The 19,270-nt window shown below is 46.5% G+C and overlaps 1 long non-coding RNA gene across 1 annotated transcript; it reads right to left on the reverse strand.

Annotated features, from left to right (window-relative positions):
- Nucleotides 1-11,240: 11,240 nt before the first annotated feature.
- On the reverse strand, nt 11,241-12,709 carry LOC119337005. The gene is made up of 3 exons (XR_005162963.1): nt 12,539-12,709; nt 11,944-11,992; nt 11,241-11,420 (listed from the first exon to the last, which is right to left on the reverse strand). It is a non-coding gene; the product is annotated as an uncharacterized LOC119337005 (long non-coding RNA).
- Nucleotides 12,710-19,270: the final 6,561 nt, after the last annotated feature.

The following is a 19,270-nucleotide window of genomic DNA, read 5'->3' on the forward strand; positions in this document are numbered from 1 at the left end:
TTAAATCCGAGAATAATGGTTGTTCTATTTATATGAGAGATATGTTTTATGGTCATGCCCCGATGGTCAACGGTTTATTCTTAATGAATCTCGAACGTAATGTTACACATATTCATAGTGTGAATATCAAAAGATGTAAAGTTGATAACGATAGTCCCACATACTTGTGGCACTGCCGCCTTGGTCACATTGGTGTCAAGCGCATGAAGAAGCTCCATGCTGATGTACTTTTAGAGTCTCTCGATTATGAATCATTTGACACATGCGAACCATGCCTCATGGGCAAAATGACCAAGACTCTGTTCTCCGGAACAATGGAGTGAGCAACCAACTTATTGGAAATCATACATACTGATGTGTGTGGTCCAATGAGCGTTGAGGCTCGCAGAGGATATCGTTATGTTCTCACTCTCACTGATGACTTAAGTAGATATGGGTATGTCTACTTGATGAAACACAAGTCTGAGACCTTTGAAAAGTTCAAGGAATTTCGGAATGAAGTAGAGAATCAACGTGACCGAAAGATAAAATTCTTACGATCGGATCATGGAGGAGAATATTTAAGTCACGAATTTGGTACGCACTTAAGGAAATGTGGAATCGTTTCACAACTCACGCCGCCTGGAACACCTTAGCGTAACGGTGTGTCTGAACGTCGTAATCGCACTCTATTAGATATGGTGCGATCTATGATGTCTCTTACCGATTTACCGCTATCATTTTGGGGATACGCTCTAGTGATAGCTACATTCACTTTAAATAGGGCACTGTCTAAATCCGTTGAGACGACACCGTATGAATTATGGTTTGGAAAGAAACCTAAGCTGTCGTTTCTAAAAGTTTGGGGATGCGATGCTTATGTCAAGAAACTTCAACCTGAAAAGCTCGAACCCAAGTCGAAAAAATGCGTCTTCATAGGATACCCTAAGAAAACCATTGGGTATACCTTCTACCTTAGATCCGAAGGCAAGATCTTTGTTGGCAAGAACGGATTCTTTCTGGAAAAAGAGTTTCTCTCGAAAGGAGCAAGTGGGAGGAAAGTAGAACTCGATGAAGTACTACCTCTTGAACCGGAAAGAAGTGCAGCTCAGGAAAATGTTCCTGTGGTGCCTACACCGACTGGAGAGGAAATTAATGATGATGATCAAGGTACTTCGGATCAAGTTGCTACTGAACTTCGTAGGTCCACGAGGACACGTTCCACACCAGAGTGGTATGGCAACCCTGTCTTGGAAATCATGTTGTTAGACAACGGTGAACCTTCGAACTATGAATAAGCGATGGTGGGCCCAGATTCCAACAAATGGCTAGAAGCCATGCAGTCCGAGATAGAATCCATGTATGAAAACAAAGTATGGACTTTGACTGGCTTGCCCGATGATCGGCGAGCGATAGAAAATAAATGGATCTTTAAGAAGAAGACGGGACTATGTTCGATCTGGCCTATGTTAAATTTGGATGTAAGTTTTTGAGTAGATGATTTTTCATATAAAAAAGATTTTCATCCGAGTCAGTATGCAAAAGTTATGCCCATTTTACTAAATTCTAGAGAGATTTTGCAAATAAAGTCGAAATTCACATTTGCAAATTTTCCCAACGACTAGACCACATATCACATGGGAAACTTATTTTTTTTTACTTTTTTGACATTTTCATCATTTTCTTTTATTTTTTTAAACTGAAAAGGCGATCCACGGGGGGTGGAGTTTGAAAATGTGACCTTTAGTACCGGTTCTTGCCATGAACCGATACTAATGCCTCAAACCCCATTAGTACCGGTTGGTGGCTCGAACCGGGACTAAAGGTCTAACCTTTAGTCCCGGTTGGTGCCACGAACCGGTACTAATGGGCATCACACCCTTTAGTCCCGGTTCGTAGCACCAACCGGGACTAAAAGGTCCAGACGAACCGGGACAAATGGCCCACGTGGCCCCTGGGCGCACGAACCGGGACTAATGCCCCCATTAGTCCCGGTTCTAGATTGAACCGGGACTAATGGGCTAACCCAGGGTGGACCAAAGCCCTCTTTTCTACTAGTGTGAGCAGGGGATCCCTGACACCGTCGCTGCTGTGCTGCGTCCTCCGCCCGAAGCTGTCAGGCCCTCACTCGGGCGATGTGGGTCAAACCTCTCCATGCTCCCTCCTGAGATCCCCTGCGGCCGAGGATCTAGCAGCAACCTACATGCATAGGTAAAAGTCATCATCCATGGAAGGATTCAGTCTCAGGCGAGGCAAGAAAGGAAGGGAAAATGCAGCCAGAGGCAAAATTTCGTGTTTTGACCCTTTTGGGATACAAATTCAGTATCTGACCCCGGTTCGAAAAAATTTTGGGATTTGACCCTTTCGCTACGGCCAGGGGAGCTGGCGGCAGGGTTATACAGCCTACTGCCAGGGCCCCTGGCGGTAGGGTGCGACGAAGGGGGACGGCCGCCGTTTCCGCGTGCTGACGTGGATTAGCACCCTACCGTCAGGGAACCTGGCGGTAGGCTGTATAACCCTACCGCCAGCACCCCTGGCGGTAGGGTGTGCAAGGGTTTTTGCCTCGAAAACCTTCTGTAACGAAAAAATCGAGTGCCCTGACAGTAGGGTCAACCTACCGCCATAGGGGCTGGTGGTAGGCTGTCTAACCCTAACGCCAGGGTCCTTGGTGGTAGGATCTTGCCTATTTCCAAGTTCAATTTCTTTCTTCTTTTCAAAAACAACAGATCTCAAACTATGATATAGAGTCAAAAACAGCAATGATATAGAGTCAAAATAACAGATCTTAAACAACTAAACTTGGGCATCACATACACATGTCATACGGAGTTTCACATAAAATTTTGCATTAAAAGGAAACGAAGTTCAACTAGTTAGTTTCACATAACAAACGGAGTTTCACAAATAGCAAACACATAGTTCAAATAGCAAACACATACTTTCACAACCACTAGACTTTTCAACTACAGCCAAGTATCGAATAGCAGAATTTAATTCTTCCTTCCCCTCTTGCTCTTGGAGGCACGGTCCTCGTTCCTATTTGAACGAGTCTCTTCAGTGTTCTTCTTGGACCGTCGAGGAACCGGTCCCTGGAAAGGGTCCGGACTCAGCAAATCCTTCTTCTTCGGATTCCTCTTCGGCAGCTGAGGTGCTTGAGATGATTGAGTTGTTGGAGGTCCATATTCTTCATCGTACTCCTCCTCCCCGTTGCTCCTCCTCATCCCTTCCTTCCTGTGTGGCCTCCTCCTCCTCCTCCTCAACCAACCTAGACGACGAGGGACCATGGCTTGATGAGGCAATGTGACCCTGTGTGGCTACATGCTAATAAGCTTCAACCGACCCAGCTCCAGCACACCCAAGCAACAATCCTTCACGAACTTCTGCACTCACAATGAAACAAGGGCATAATAAGTATCAGGTTTATGATTGCAAGTGAACAAGATGCATCTGTTCCGAGGAGGCTGAAATTGTATCTTCATCGTCCCCCTCATTTTATTCTCAGATTGTATGCTCCCGAGGGCATCACCTAGTGCATCTGAGGCTTCAAAGATGCATCTGTTCAGCTCACCAGATTGCAACGGCATAAGTCAGTCGCGATGACGAATACAATAATTTAAATACAACCGTCAGTTCAAACTTACCACTCTATTGATGAGGGGTGCAAACTCCCTAAATCCACTGTGCATGTCTCTGATGCCGGTCTGGTAGGCCTCTTCCTCGGGGTCATCCCTCTCCGGCTCCACAATGTCTTCCGCCGTCCATCGAGGCCTGAGACGAAGACGGTGCTTCAGTCACTTTCCTCTCCCCGTCTTTCCGGTACCTCTGTCGGTTCCACTCCGTCACATGAGTTTTATGTTCCTCTCCCCAGTTTGTGATAGCCTGATTCTTCTTCCGGCTCATCCTGCAAGGCATAGGCCACAAGAAACATCGTAATAAAGTCGCCACGCAATGAAATCATGGGCACGAAAAACAAAGCGCTCACATGTGAAGCGCGTGGCCGCCGGTATCGGTGGGCGGGCATGGTGGGGTATGCTGATTCACCCCAAACTTCGTGGCCACACGGTGTGGAAAGTGCCACTCGACGGTGTACACACATATTATGGGCACGATGCACCGCTAGAGACCACGGTCCTCATCGCACATCACGTTCAGATCAAAGTGCCACTCTCGGTCATGATACGGCCACCAGTTTACCTATTACATATACGTTGGTAAGTTCCCACTCTCGGTCCAAAGTGGAATCAAAGAGAAAAGTGTTGAGCGAGTTCATATACCTACGTTGGTGTAGGTCTTGTACGAAGTCTTGTTTAGGACCGTGTAGAGTTCGACAACGTCCCACCCGTAAGCTATGGTGGGGTGTCGAGTATTGTCGCCGTCCTCGCTATAGTCACCCCATGGGCATCTTGGAAGCTTCTCAGGACGCCCCACCGGCAGCCGCTCCCACATCCAAATGGACAAGGCCCAGACAAAGCCACCCATATTGGACTTGTCTCCCATCCTCTGCGTTGCATTGTCGAGCTGCAAAAAATCAAATGAGGATCAGATATAACAAAATTTCATGGACATACTTTCATAGGTAGACAATTAGATACTCTCTTACCGAACGGTATAGGCAGGCGAGAGATGCAGTCCCCCAACTGTACCCTGCATCCCAGCCGGCTAGGAAGAACAGATACGACCAGTTGGCAGAGTTCCCGGATCCGTCTGGAAACACGACCTCCGTGAGAAGATACCAGGTAGGCCCTTGCGTACCGCTCCACAGTCGTCTCATCGACGTCTTGGGGGCATGTCTTCCGGGGCTCCGAGAGCCAGGGCAACGGCACACCGGATGTACGGTTACCCTTAGCCTCGGGGAAGTCGCCGATGAGGGTGGTAACCCTCTCCTGCCAGTTGGTCCTCTCCACTCGCCCGGTCAGTGCATGACCCTCGATCGGCATGGCAGTAATCATCGACCAATCCTCAAGGGTGACCATCATCTCCCCGCATGGGATATGGAAAGAATGGGTCTCCGGTCGCCACCGTTCAATCAGAGCTGTCAGAGCTGCATGGGCAAGCGTCGGCGGCTGACGCTTGAACTGCAACACGAAACCCAACAGCCGGGCTCTCTTGAAGAATGGTGCATAGCGCTCGTTGTAGTCCATATGCCCATGAACCCAGTGCCCCCTCATGCGCAGTGGCTGGAGCATCTATCAAAAAGTGAACACCAAAAGTTAGGAAATTATTTTCATCAATCCGAAAACTTTTATCAATATTTCATTCATATTACTTACCTCTCCGTTCTCTATGAAACGGGCACGATGACCCTTGTCGAATGCGTAGTCAAGCATGGAGTACCGTGGGCCGATGATGTCTGCAAGAGGTGCCCGCCTTAATAAAATTTCATAAACAAAAGCATCATAAGCATAAGCATACGTAAACAAAAACTGAATCAAATCATATCAAAAACATATCGACATGCATCATATCAAAATAAAATCTTAAGCATATTCCTCCAACATGCATCATATCATCATATTTTTAAACAAAAAAAATTCTCCAACATGCATCATATCATATCATCATATTTTTAAACAAAAAATCTTCCAACATGCATCATATCATCATATTTTTAAACAAATAAATCCTCCAACATCTTCATATCATCATATCAACATATCAACATGCATCATGAAACTACAATCAAGTCCTCCCACATGCATTACATCAAAAAAAAATTAATTTTTTTTTGTGAAATAGGGTTCATCTTCACACTAACATATGAACTATTTATTAGAGTTCATATTCCATACCACTAGTTACTAAAGAACTAAGAACTAGAACTACAATCAAGCTAAAACAATCTTAGGTGAAAAAATCCAATCTAAGTTCAAAAATACAAGGGATTTCAAGCAAATAATGCATCAAATCGGAAGCAACTTTGCAAAAACTAATTGGAGGGATATGAGGAGCTTACGTTTCTCTCTTCGGGGCCATCTCGATCCGCAAAAACGGTGAAGAAACTGTGAAGATCCGAGAGGGAGAGTGGAGGAGATGAGAGAAGGACAGAGGGGCAACTTGGGGGAGAAAAGAAGAAACTGTCGACGGAGGGAGGGGGAGGGGTGGGGAGATGGGCAGGGGCGCGCGCGGTCTCGGGCGAAATAACTGCTCGGACCCTACCGTCAAGGCCTCTGGCAGTAGGTTTAGACAGCCTATCGCTAGGGACCCTGGCGGTAGGATGCGACGGAGGGGGATGGCGGCCGTTTCCGCATGCTGACATGGATTAGTACCCTACCGCCAGGGACCCTGACGGTAGGCTGCCTAACCCTACCGCCAGCCACCCTGATGGTAAGAAAAAGGGAAATGTTTGCAGCCGGCGAACCGGCCCAGTTTTCGGCCGGTCGCGTGCGCTGCATTGGATCCAACCGGTCCTGTGGCGGTGGAAGCACCTTGTAGGGTCAAACCTTATCTCTTCACAGGTGAACCTCCATCATTCGTTTGCCCCGGTCATTTCTTCCCACATCGTCTTCGGCCCACACTCTCGTTTTCTCCCATAAAGCACCCGCGAGACAGATTCCTCTCAGCTATCGTGCACCGACCACCGAGTCGCCCTGGTGATGGCCGCCGTCCAACCCTCGGCTGGACCACTGATTTGCTACAGCCGAAGCCATGGCTGCTGGAACCAGCCGCACCATCGTGCTACATGCGTCGAGCAGCAATGGCGGCGCTGCAACCGTAGCCCTCGCGTTCCTGAACCCGGCTGCGGCGATGTTGTATCCTCGGCCGCCGCACAGACCGACGCCCGCGATGGCTTCATGCAGGGGGGTTGCAACGTCTAGCATCGGTACGCGACCGATGACGTGATGCTCGAGCACCGCATACAGTCTCGAGCATTGACAAAAGAAGCTTCAAGCCTAGATCGAAAAAGTTTAAACCGTTAATAGGGGAAGCTTCAACCAGCACTGTCAAACTAAAAAAGTTGCAACCATTACAAAAAAAGCTTCAACCTTAGATGAAAAAAGCTTCAACCGGAAGATGTACAAAGTTTCAACCGGGCACTGGTCGACGAAAAAAGTTGCAAACATTCACAGAATAAGCTTCGAACATACTTGAAAAAAGCATCAACCAATAGGGGGGAAAGCTTCTACATGTGGAAAAAGCTTCAACCGGCGTGAGAAAAGGTTCAACCCGTGTGATAAAAAGCTTCAACCACGGGCACCGAGATGTGAGTGGTACCTTGAGAGATGTGGCTGGGCAGCACGACAGTGCTGCCAGTCTACGATGGGCCTGCTACGATGACAGCGGATAGGTGCGCAGCGACAGAGGCATTAGGCGTGCTTCTAGACGGCGGCATTTTGCTACAATGGCCACAACGTCTTGTGGAACCGACGGCACGGGTGCTGCGAGAGCGACCACCGGCGATGAGGGCGGCTGCCGACGGCTACGAGGGTATTGGCTGGAGGCAACATGGACGGCCGGCGAGCTGGCTGGCGTATGGTAGATCATGGGGTGCTCGGGATGAATAGGCGCCATGGCTTTTTTTTACTAGTGAAGCAATTGGGGAAGAAGGTATCATGGGGTTGTTATGGAGAGCGAATCGCCTTTTTGCGTTGGTTGTTTTTCTTTCTTGGCTCGTCCCATTGACTCATAATGAGTTGTTTCCTTTTCCCCGTCCTCTCATATCTTCTTCCCCGTGTGAGGAGCGCACCCAAGTCTTCTTCAACCTTCGTCTTCACAATCGCTCGCTGAACTCCGACATGGGATGGGGAAAGGAGTTGCAACCGCAGCTCGGCGAAGCTGCATTCGTTTGTTGGCGGTGCTATGACCGTGGCGACCATGGCCATGACCAAACTGTCATGGCACTGCGAGCTCGAGGGGTGGCGGGGTGCCGCATGCTACAACCGTAGCGGTTGTGTGCTAGAACTAGCATCTTGGCGTGCTGGAACCAGCGACATTTTTTGCTACATCCACTCGTGGCGGAGCTACGACCTGCGACGGTGGAGACGACGATTTGCTGCGACCGTCATCTGCTTTTGCTCCCACCGACGAGGAAATTTGCTACATCCATTCATGGCGGAGATGCGACCCGGGGGCCGGGGCGGTGACAACGATTTTTGCTGCAACTGTCGTTGTTTTTTGTTACGACCGGCGAGGTGTTTTGCTACATGGCGTTGACTGGTGGCTGTCGTTCATGCAACCCCGTGCAGCGAGCGTCGACTGAAAAAAGATTCGACGAGCATGGATAAAAGCTTCAACCGGTGAGGGGGAAAGCTTCAATGACAGGGTGGATAAAAAGCTTCAACGGGCGTGAGAAAAAACTTCAAACCGAGGTGCGAGCGGTGACGCTGAGAGCTACAGCCGGCGGTACGGTGGTGCTTCGATGGACGTAATACGACGGTGGCGGCGGCGGCTAGGTGCTGCAACAACAGAGATATCGGATGACACTGTTTTGCTATGAGGGGCGACGACGTACTGTTTAGAACCGGCGAGGATGGGTGCTACGAGGGCGGCAACCGGCATTGAGGCAAGCGGCGATGACGCTCGGCGAGCTGGCTGCCTTGAGGACTATTGGCTGCACGCGATGTCAGGCGCACGACTTTTCCTTTGTTTCTATAAAGAAGTAGTTTTTTTTACAACTATCTAACGAAGCATTTAGCGAGACATGCAGATCATGCGGCAATAAATAAGACCAATCGTAGGGGCGCACCTGGGATGGCTACATGCAGATCCTGCGGCTCTAAACTAAAACGAATCGAACGGGCGCGATGCGACCGGCCGAAATTTCGGCCGGCGCACCGGCGCGTATCACTGGCCTAAGAAAAAGGGTCAAATCCCGAATTTTTTTTCGAACTGGGTCAGATACTGAATTTATATACCAGAAGAGCCAAAACACAAAATTTTGCCGCAGCCAGAGGGAGCGTGGCTTCAGCTCACCCGCAGAGGATCCACTCTGGCAAGCAGCTCAGCACTACTATCAGGAGCAACTATCATTTAAAAATCAAATTGGTGAGGTCTTTGGATTTTACTTTTTTTATTAGCCTACTGGTAGAGACTAGTGCTGACAATGAGGGGACGGAGGTTTACATTATTTTAGTTCAGGAAGAGGACAAGAGGTCACAAAGCTGTGAGGTGAGTTTGGAACCCTTTTCAATGGGGTTGAGATGGATGGATCAAAGTCTGTACCTGACTGCAATGACCACTCCAGAAAGACGGTTTTGGACCCTTCCCATTGCCTGCTAGTTACCGCTAACCTCATCCAGAATATAACGTTGATAACGTGTATTTGCTGCTATGACCTTTGCACAATTGCACACATGACAAATGGTACTCTCAAGGACACGCCTGGGCTGACCTCTTTCTAGCTCACATCTACGGCAACCTTTTTGCATATAACACCGATCAGCGGCTCAGTCCGTTTTAATGACATGAGACCGGCAAAAAAAAACACCACATAGGCGCGTTGACTAGTCTACTTTGTTTTCTCCCATCTTACTAGTGTAAGCATAAAGGTTGGGTTAAGAGTATCTACAACCGGGCACCCAAACCGACCTCAAACATTTGGGCGGACAGCCGGTCATGAAAATTCGACTCAAACGAACGCCTCAAATGAACCTCAAACGTCCGAACTGACCGACACCCCTCATATCTAGCTCAAATATAGGACGGATATAGAAGCGTCTGGATGCGTCAGCCACGTCGGATGATGGTGGGGTCCCACGTGGAATCGCCCGGAAACCCGGCAGTCCGGCGGAGATCTCCTCAGTTGTGGGGGTGTGAACGCTGCGTGGCGTCGCTTCCGCTCGTCGCCCAAAGCCAAATCCAGCTATTTAAGCCGGTCGGCGCCCCCCAACCCTAGCACATCCACCTCCCGCCTCTCCGGGTTGCCAGCCAGAGCCCATCCACCTGCTCTCTCCCACTCCGTTGCTCTACCCACGCTCTCCGGCTTCGCCATGGTCCGAAAGAAGATAACCATGTACTCTATTCTCACGGCGGAGCGCCGGTACCTGATCGAGCAGGAGATCCGGGCAAAGGCGCGCCGCGCCCGTCGCCCGCGTCGCTGCCAGGCTGCCTCCAGACTCACCAGAGCCGGAGAAGGAGGGGGAGCAGGCGGAGGCGGAGGAGGGAGAGGAGCAGCAGCCAGCTCCGATGAAGGTGACAGATCCGAAGGAGGATGAGGCGGAGGAGCTAGACCTGAATTTTATTCATTGCATGCTTTTGTATGAATTTAAGATTTACAGTATGAGGTATCCGGATACGGAAGAGCAAATTTAAAAATAGACCGGCCACTGCCTGCGGATGCGTCCGAACGCGTTCGTAGGCCTTTGATGGCCCGGATTTGTTCAGTCCGGCTGTAAATGCTCTAAGTCGTGTGTGGTGCGCGCTCGTTTGGAATAGGGCAGCGGCCAAACAAAGTGCAGTGTCCTAGTCATAGCCCGGTGCGGTACCCTGCCGGGGGATTCTGGTCTAGTGGTCTGGTAATTTGGTGTTCTCGTGAAGCATATTTGTTGTTGCGTTTGAACCGGAACCTGTTGTTGTTTCTTGCTCCCTAGGCATCTCATCATTGAACTGGACTTCCTTTCTGGCTGATCGATTTGATATTTTGATTCCAGACAAAAGTGCAGTTGTAATGCTATTTCCCGTGTGTGCGTACGTGTAAAGGATTTTGGCGGGGAAGAGAAGGGAGATTCCAGCCTTGTGCCCCTGGCTGCAGGTGTGTAAAGTAGAGTAGTGATGTAACGCCTGTGTTGTCCTTCGGATTTTCGGTCGCATCCATGCATCTTGTAAAACATTGTACAGTAATTCTTCTGCATGCATCTTGTGATATGATGAAGTGCTGCATGCTTCATGCATGTGCTATGCTGCGCCGATCGAGCGTGCATGTAGAGCCGTCCGGCAGGTGAGGATCCCGTTTGGTTTGAGATGGTGCATGAGACGATGCTGACAGAGGGGAAGAGCCCTCGCGCCTGCCGATCTCTTCCATGACTAGGTAGGAACTGCGGCTTGCCGCATCCGGCAGCGGTGCTGCCGGGTACAAGTCATATCCAACCCGGTAATACAGTCATCGAAGCATTGCAAATATAAAAAAAAATAGCACGATATTGCGGCCTGCCACACCCCACCCAGTCCCGTTTTAGCTAATCCGGTAATATATAATAGATATCTTGGAATGTTTAACAATCTAACATATGGTATATATTTATTCAGTCTAACAATCCAACACCTGGTAGTATTACTCAAAAAGCAGAAGATAATATTTACTTACAAACCATTGTTGCATTTGTTAACAATTGTAGCATGAAATACCTAAAGATCAAGGTTCCGTACTATATACCAAAAGCAGGTCATATAAGTTATTTATTTACAATGCTTTAATACAGCATTTTACTAAACTATGTAGTTGGCTATGAGTAGCTTGCTCCAAACACCTTGTCATCTGATTTTCTTGAGTGTTGCGATGGACGCATCTGTTGAAAGACATCTCGTATTAGCCAAATTATGCATATAGTGTGTGTATGTATAGCAAGAAAACAATTTCATGCACTGACCCCCTATGAAAGGTTTTGGGCAGTGGGTGATAGGTGGTCCTCCTAATCCTTAAAAATGAAGACACATATACAAACTTCCTTAAAGTTTGGTGACTGTTTCAGAGGGCATGGTTATGTCCATCCTAACTCATGAGATCTTATGTGTTTTCAAATCATATTAGTTATTACTGGTCCTTTTCGTAACATAGTCAGATAAAAGTAAAAGGCACAAGATTATATGAGGAATTCAAATACTTCTGACCAAATCCACGAATAGAATGATTGGATACTACACCACTGATAGTTTTAATAACTAATATATGAGAAATTGAAATACTTTTGATTGAGTCCACAGTGAGTTCAATGTCTGGTTGACGGAATGATGGGATACTACACTACTTAAAATTCGGACTCAGTAAGACTTAAAGGAATATGATATGTTGTCGCCAATTTACTTACTTACCCTCCTTCCCTCATTATGTGAAGTGTAGCAAAGTTTGGTGAGATTAGGCCTGGACAGATATAAGAAAAGAGCATGAGCAAGAACAAATAACATATACGTCTTTTATCGACTTGTCATAGATAATGTAGGATAAACGAACTAAATATGCTTTGAAAAAGAATGTCAATTTCTACCACCTAAACAATTGAGAGATTAGTCATAATCCAAAAGCATTGTTCTCTATAGAACACTAATCAGACCATGTGAAATCGGAGCAAGATTTTGACACGAACAATAGGCAACAAACTGGAGCTAACAATGCAATGTGGTCTAAAGAAGACAAATAGACAACGGATTGGCCAAGCTATTGACATCCCAGGCAACATTTATCTAATTGTTCTTATTGTGTATGGGTAGTTGCGGACTAGAGCTAACAAAATTTAGGAATAACAGGCAGTGCATATACGTGAGTGATGGTCAGACATAGCAGTTGAAGCATAAAGAGAGCATATTGGAGAGGAAAACACAAATTTACGAACCCAGACTGAGCTGCAGGTGTTCATCCTACTCTACTGAAACAAATGAAAAAAAGGGTAGGGTGTAGGATCTGCTATACCTAGGGCGTGCAGAGGCAGCAGAAGTTGAGATCCTCTCGGCGCGTGGTTCGTGCCAGATATCCTCACCCACCACTGGAAGGTGCTCATCCAGAATAGATGGGGCGCCCAAGAATCAAGCGAGGAAGAAGACCACCGGGAGGATGGTAGTGAGCTCGCCCACCAAACCCTGGGTCAGGTACTGGGGCAGCCCGGCGTGACGGAACCCGCTAAAACATATAGGCCACCGTAGCGGCTTGAGAGGAGGGGTGACGGGGGATGGACCTCAGGCTGCAATAGCAATAGAAACATAATCTGAAGCAAGATTGATCAGGTTGTTTTTTTCAACTGATTAAGAACTGCTGCAATTTATGCTGCCGATGCATGGTTACATTGTAGTCAACAGGGACTGGTAATGAAATAAAGAAATGACTATACTGCAGAGGAAGCTCATAACTAAAACGAAACTGCAATAAAAGTAACTACCTGAAGAAATAGGAACCACAACAACTCTCTGTATCAATTGCTCCCTCTGAATCTCTATCAATCATCTACTTCCTTTGGATGGACAGATGTAAATCACATCAAAATTCACCCTAGAAGAACAGAGTACAAAACAAATATAGTCAACAATCTAGAGGTACCACCGACAGTAAACATCATAGCAAATAAACACCATATAGAAGCATGACCCTTTATTAGAAATAGTGCCGTGCGTGACCTATGACTGAAACTACAATCAGGATAAAGCACAAACATAAACGATGTAATAAACTGGGTGTTCCTGGGTGTTCACCATATTGTTTCCTATAAAGCAATAGTGTAGGTTGATTTTCTAAATCTTTCATACCATTGATTAGAGGCAATAATACAAAGTGATTTTCTAAATCGTTCGTGCCATTGATTAGAAGCAATAGTACAAACTGATTTTCTAAATCTTTCATACCATTGATTAGAATCAATAGTACAGACTGATTTTCTAAATCTATATCTTTTATCACATCTTCACCAATTTCTTGGTACCATTTTTCTATAGCACCCAGTCATGTTGATCCTCTATCTGTATATGCTTATCCATATCAGAAAGTCTAAATTCAACTAATTCAGTTAGGCGCTAATTGTCCAAATTTTAGCAGTCAATGTTATTAACTTTTCTTATATTGTGTCCTGTGCTCTTACAAGATGGCATCCAATCGGAGATGAGGATTGTGCGTGTGAGGGGGAGGGACAAATTTACCATATGGAGAGGTATCACTGGGCCCACTCGGTAGTGCATCATCATAATGAGCTCAAAATGACCAAGTGTCTGGTCACGGGATCATGCATTACGGTAAGAGTAAAGTGACTTGCCGACTACGAGATTGAACGAGGTATTGGGATACCGACGATCGAATCTCGGGCAAGTAACATACCGATTGACAAAGGGAGTTGAATACGGGGTTCATTGAATCCTCGACATCGTGGTTCATCCGATGAGATCATCGAGGAGTATGTGGGAGCCAACATGGGTATCTAGATCCCGCTGTTCGTTATTGACCGGAGAGCCATCTCGGTCATGTCTACATGTCTCCCGAACCCGTAGGATCTACACACTTAAGGTTCGGTGACGCTAGGGTTGTATGAATATGAGTATGCAGCAAACCGAATGTTGTTCGGAGTCCCGGATGCGATCTCGGACGTCACGAGGAGTTCCGGAATCATCCAGAGGTAAAGAATTATATATAGGAAGTGCTGTTTCGGCCATCGGGAAAGTTTCGGGATCACCCGGTATTGTACCGGGACCACCGGAAGGGTCCCGGGGGTCCGCCGGGTGGGGCCACCTTGTTGTAAATATGCCCTAGAGGCAATAATAAAAGTATTATTATTATATTTCCTTATTCATGATAATTGTCTTTTATTCATGCTATAACTGTATTATCCGGAAATCGTAATACACGTGTGAATACATAGACCACAATATGTCCCTAGTGAGCCTCTAGTTGACTAGCTCGTTGTGATCAACAGATAATCATGGTTTCCTGGCTATGGACATTGGATGTCGTTGATAACGGGATCACATCATTAGGAGAATGATGTGATGGACAAGACCCAATCCTAAGACTAGCACAATAGATTGTGTAGTTCATTTGCTAGAGCTTTGCCAATGTCAAGTATCTCTTCCTTCGACCATGAGAGCGTGTATCTCCTGGATACCGTAGGAGTGCTTTGGGTGTATCAAACGTCACAACGTAACTGGGTGACTATAAAGGTGCACTACAGGTATCTCCGAAAGTATCTATTGTTTTATGCGGATCGAGACTGGGATTTGTCACTCCGTGTAAACGGAGAGGTATCTCTGGGCCCACTCGGTAGGACATCATCATATGCGCAATGTGACCAAGGAGTTGATCACGCGATGATGTGTTACGGAACGAGTAAAGTGACTTGCCGGTAACGAGATTGAACAAGGTATTGGATACCGACGATCGAATCTCGGGCAAGTAACATACCGATAGACAAAGGGAATTGAATACGGGATTGATTAAGTCCTTGACATCGTGGTTCATCCGATGAGATCATCGTGGAACATGTGGGAGCCATCATGGGTATCCAGATCCCGCTGTTGGTTATTGACCGGAGAACGTCTCGGTCATGTCTACATGTCTCCCGAACCCGTAGGGTCTACACACTTAAGGTTCGATGATGCTAGGGTTATATAGGAAGCTTGTATGTGGTTACCGAATGTTGTTCGGAGTCCCGGATGAGATCTCGGACGTCACGAGGAGTTCCGGAATGGTTCGGAGGTAAAGATTTATATATGGGAAGTCCTATTTTGGCCACCGGAAAATGTTTGGGATTTTTCGGTATTGTACCGGGAAGGTTCTAGAAGGTTCCGGAGTGGGGCCCACCTGCATGGGGGGACCCACATGGACGTGGGTAGTGGGGGCAAGGCCCCACACCCCTGGTCAAGGCGCAACAAGATCCCCCCTTAGAAGGAATAAGATCATATCCCGAAGGGATAAGATCAAGATCCCTAAAAAGGGGGGATAACAATCGGTGGGGAAGGAAATAATGAGATTTCTTTCCTCCCACCTTGGCCAACGCCCCAATGGACTTGGAGGGCAAGAAACCAGCCCCTCCACCCCTATATATAGTGGGGAGGCGCATGGGAGCTATAGACGAAGTTCTGGCGCAGCCCTCCCCCTCTCCCAAGTCCTCCTCCTCTCCCGCGGTGCTTGGCGAAGCCCTGCAGGATTGCCACGCTCCTCCACCACCACCACGCCGTCGTGCTGCTGCTGGATGGAGTCTTCCTCAACCTCTCCCTCTCTCCTTGCTGGATCAAGGCATGGGAGACGTCACCGGGCTGTACGTGTGTTGAACGCGGAGGTGCCGTCCGTTCGGCACTAGGATCTCCGGTAATTTGAATCACGACGAGTACGACTCCTTCAACCCCGTTCTCTTGAACGCTTCCGCTTAGCGATCTACAAGGGTATGTAGATGCACTCTCCTTCTACTCGTTGTTGGTTTCTCCATAGATAGATCTTGGTGACACGTAGGAAAATTTTGAATTTCTGCTACGTTCCCCAACAGTGGTATCAGAGCCAGGTTTATTGCGTAGATTCTTTGCACGAGTAGAACACAAAGTAGTTGTGGGCGTTGATGTTGTTCAATATGCTTACCGTTACTAGTCCAATCTTGTTTCGACGGTATTGTGGGATGAAGCGGCCCGGACCGACCTTACACGTACTCTTACGTGAGACAGGTTCCACCGATTGACATGCACTTGGTGCATAAGGTGGCTAGCGGGTGCCAGTCTCTCCCACTTTAGTCGGAACGGATTCGATGAAAAGGGTCCTTGTGAAGGGTAAATAGCAATTGGCATTTCACGTTGTGGTTTTGCGTAGGTAAGAAACATTCTTGCTAGAAACCCATAGCAGCCACGTAAAACATGCAAACAACAATTAGAGGACGTCTAACTTGTTTTTGCAGGGTATGCTATGTGATGTGATATGGCCTAAAGGATTTGATGAATGATATATGTGATGTATGAGATTGATCATGTTCTTGTAATAGGATTCACGACTTGCATGTCGATGAGTATGACAACCGGCAGGAGCCATAGGAGTTGTCTTTATTTATTGTATGACCTGCGTGTCATTGAAGAACGCCATGTAAACTACTTTACTTTATTGCTAAACGCGTTAGTCATAGAAGTAGAAGTAGTCGTTGGCGTGACAACTTCATGAAGACACGATGATGGAGATCATGGTGTCATGCCGGTGACAAGATGATCATGGAGCCCCGAAGATGAAGATCAAAGGAGCTATATGATATTGGCCATATCATGTCACTACTCTATTTGATTGCATGTGATGTTTATCATGTTTATGCATCTTGTTTGCTTAGGACGACGGTAGTAAATAAGATGATCCCTTACAAAATTTCAAGAAGTGTTCTCCCCTAACTGTGCACCGTTGCTACAGTTCGTCGCTTCTAAGCACCACGTGATGATCGGGTGTGATGGATTCTTACGTTCACATACAACGGGTGTAAGACCGTTTTACACAGCGAAAACACTTAGGGTTAACTTGACGAGCCTAGCATGTGCAGACATGGCCTCGGAACACGGAGACCGAAAGGTCGAGCATGAGTCGTATGGTAGATACGATCAACATGAAGATGTTCACCGATGATGACTAGTCCGTCTCACGTGATGATCGGACACGGCCTAGTTGACTCGGATCATGTGATCACTTAGATGACCAGAGGGATGTCTATCTAAGTGGGAGTTCATAAGATGAACTTAATTATCCTGAACATAGTCAAAAGACCTTTTGCAAATTATGTCGTAAGCTCGCGCTTTAGTTCCACTGTTTAGATATGTTCCTAGAGAAAATATAGTTGAAAGTTGATAGTAGCGATTATGCGATCAGTAGAAAGCTTATGTCCTTAATGCACCGCTCAGTGTGCTGAACCCCAACGTCGTTTGTCGATGTTGCGAACATCGGACATACATGTTTTGATAACTACGTGATAGTTCAATTAAATGGTTTAAGTAGAGGCACCAAAGACGTTTTCGAAACATCGCGGAACATATGAGATGTTTCGAGGGCTGAAATTGGGATTTCAGGCTCGTGCCCACGTCAAGAGGTATAAGACCTCCGACGATTTTCTTAGCCTGCAAACTCAGGGAGAAAAGCTCAATCGTTGAGCTTGTGCTCAGATTGTCTGAGTGCAACAATCACTTGAATCAAGTGGGAGTTAATCTTCCAGATGAGATAGTGATGTCTCTCCAAAGTCATTGCCACCAAGCTGCTAGAGCTTCGTGATGAACTATAACATATCAGGGATAGATATGATGATCCTTGAGGTATTCGCGATGTTTGACACCGCGAAAGTAGAAATCAAGAAGGAGCATCAATTATTGATGGTTGGTGAAACCACTAGTTTCAAGAAGGGCAAGGGCAGGAAGGGATATTTCATGAAACGGCAAATCAGCTGCTGCTCCAGTGAAGAAACCCAAGGTTGAACCCAAACCCGAGACTAAGTGCTTCTGTAATAAGGGGAACAGCCACTGGAGCAGAATTACCCTAGATACTTGGTAGATAAGAAGGCTGGCAAGGTCGATAGAAGTATATTGGATATACATTATGTTAATGTGTACTTTACTAGTACTCCTAGTAGCACCAGGGTATTAGATACCGGTTCGGTTGCTAAGTGTTAGTAACTCGAAATAAAGAGCTACGGAATAAACGGAGACTAGCTAAAGGTGAGCTGACGATATATGTTGGAAGTGTTTCCAAGTTTGATATGATCAAACATCGCACGCGCCCTCTACCATCAAGATTAGTATTAAACCTGAATGGTTTATTGAATCTCGATCGTAGTGATACACATTTTCATGCCAAAAGATATAAGATAGTAATGATAGTACCACTTACTTGTGGCACTGCCATGTAAGTCATAATGGTATAAAACGCATGAAGAAGCTCCATGTTGATGGATCTTTGGACTCACTCGTTTTGAAAAGTTTGAGACATGCGAACCACGTCTATTGGTGTATATGCATGAAGAAACTCCATGCAAATGGACCGTTTGGACTCACTTGATTTTGAATCACTTGAGATATGCAAATCATACCACATGGGCAAGATGACTGAAAAGCCTCGTTTTCAGTAAGATGGAACAAGATAGCAACTTGTTGGAAGTAACACATTTTGATGTGTGCAGTCCAATGAGTGCTGAGGCATGCAGTGAATATCATTATGTTCTTACTTCACAGATGATTCGAGTAGATGTTGAGAATATTTACTTGATGAAACACAAGTCTGAATTATTGAATGGTTCAAGTAATTTTAGAGTGAAGTAGCAGATCATTGTGACAGGAGGATAAAATGTCTATGATATGATCATAGAGATGAATATCTGAGTTACAAGTTTTGGCACACAATTAAGACATTGTGGAAATTGTTTCGCAATTAATACCGCCTGGAACACCATAGTGTGATGGTGTATCCGAACATCATAGTTGCACCCTATTGGATATGGTGCGTACCATGATGTCTCTTATCGAATTACCACTATCGTTCATGGGTTAGGCATTAGAGACAACCACATTCACTTTAAATAGGGCACCACGTAATTCCGATGAGATGACACCGTATGAATTATGGTTTAGAGAAACCTAAGTTGTCGTTTCTTAAAAGTTTGGGGCTGCGACGCTTATATGAAAAAGTTTCAGGTTGATAAGCTCGAACCCAAAGCGGATAAAATGC

This window comes from Triticum dicoccoides, chromosome 7B, assembly GCF_002162155.2.
Source record: "Triticum dicoccoides isolate Atlit2015 ecotype Zavitan chromosome 7B, WEW_v2.0, whole genome shotgun sequence".
NCBI classification, from domain to species: Eukaryota; Viridiplantae; Streptophyta; class Magnoliopsida; order Poales; family Poaceae; genus Triticum; species Triticum dicoccoides.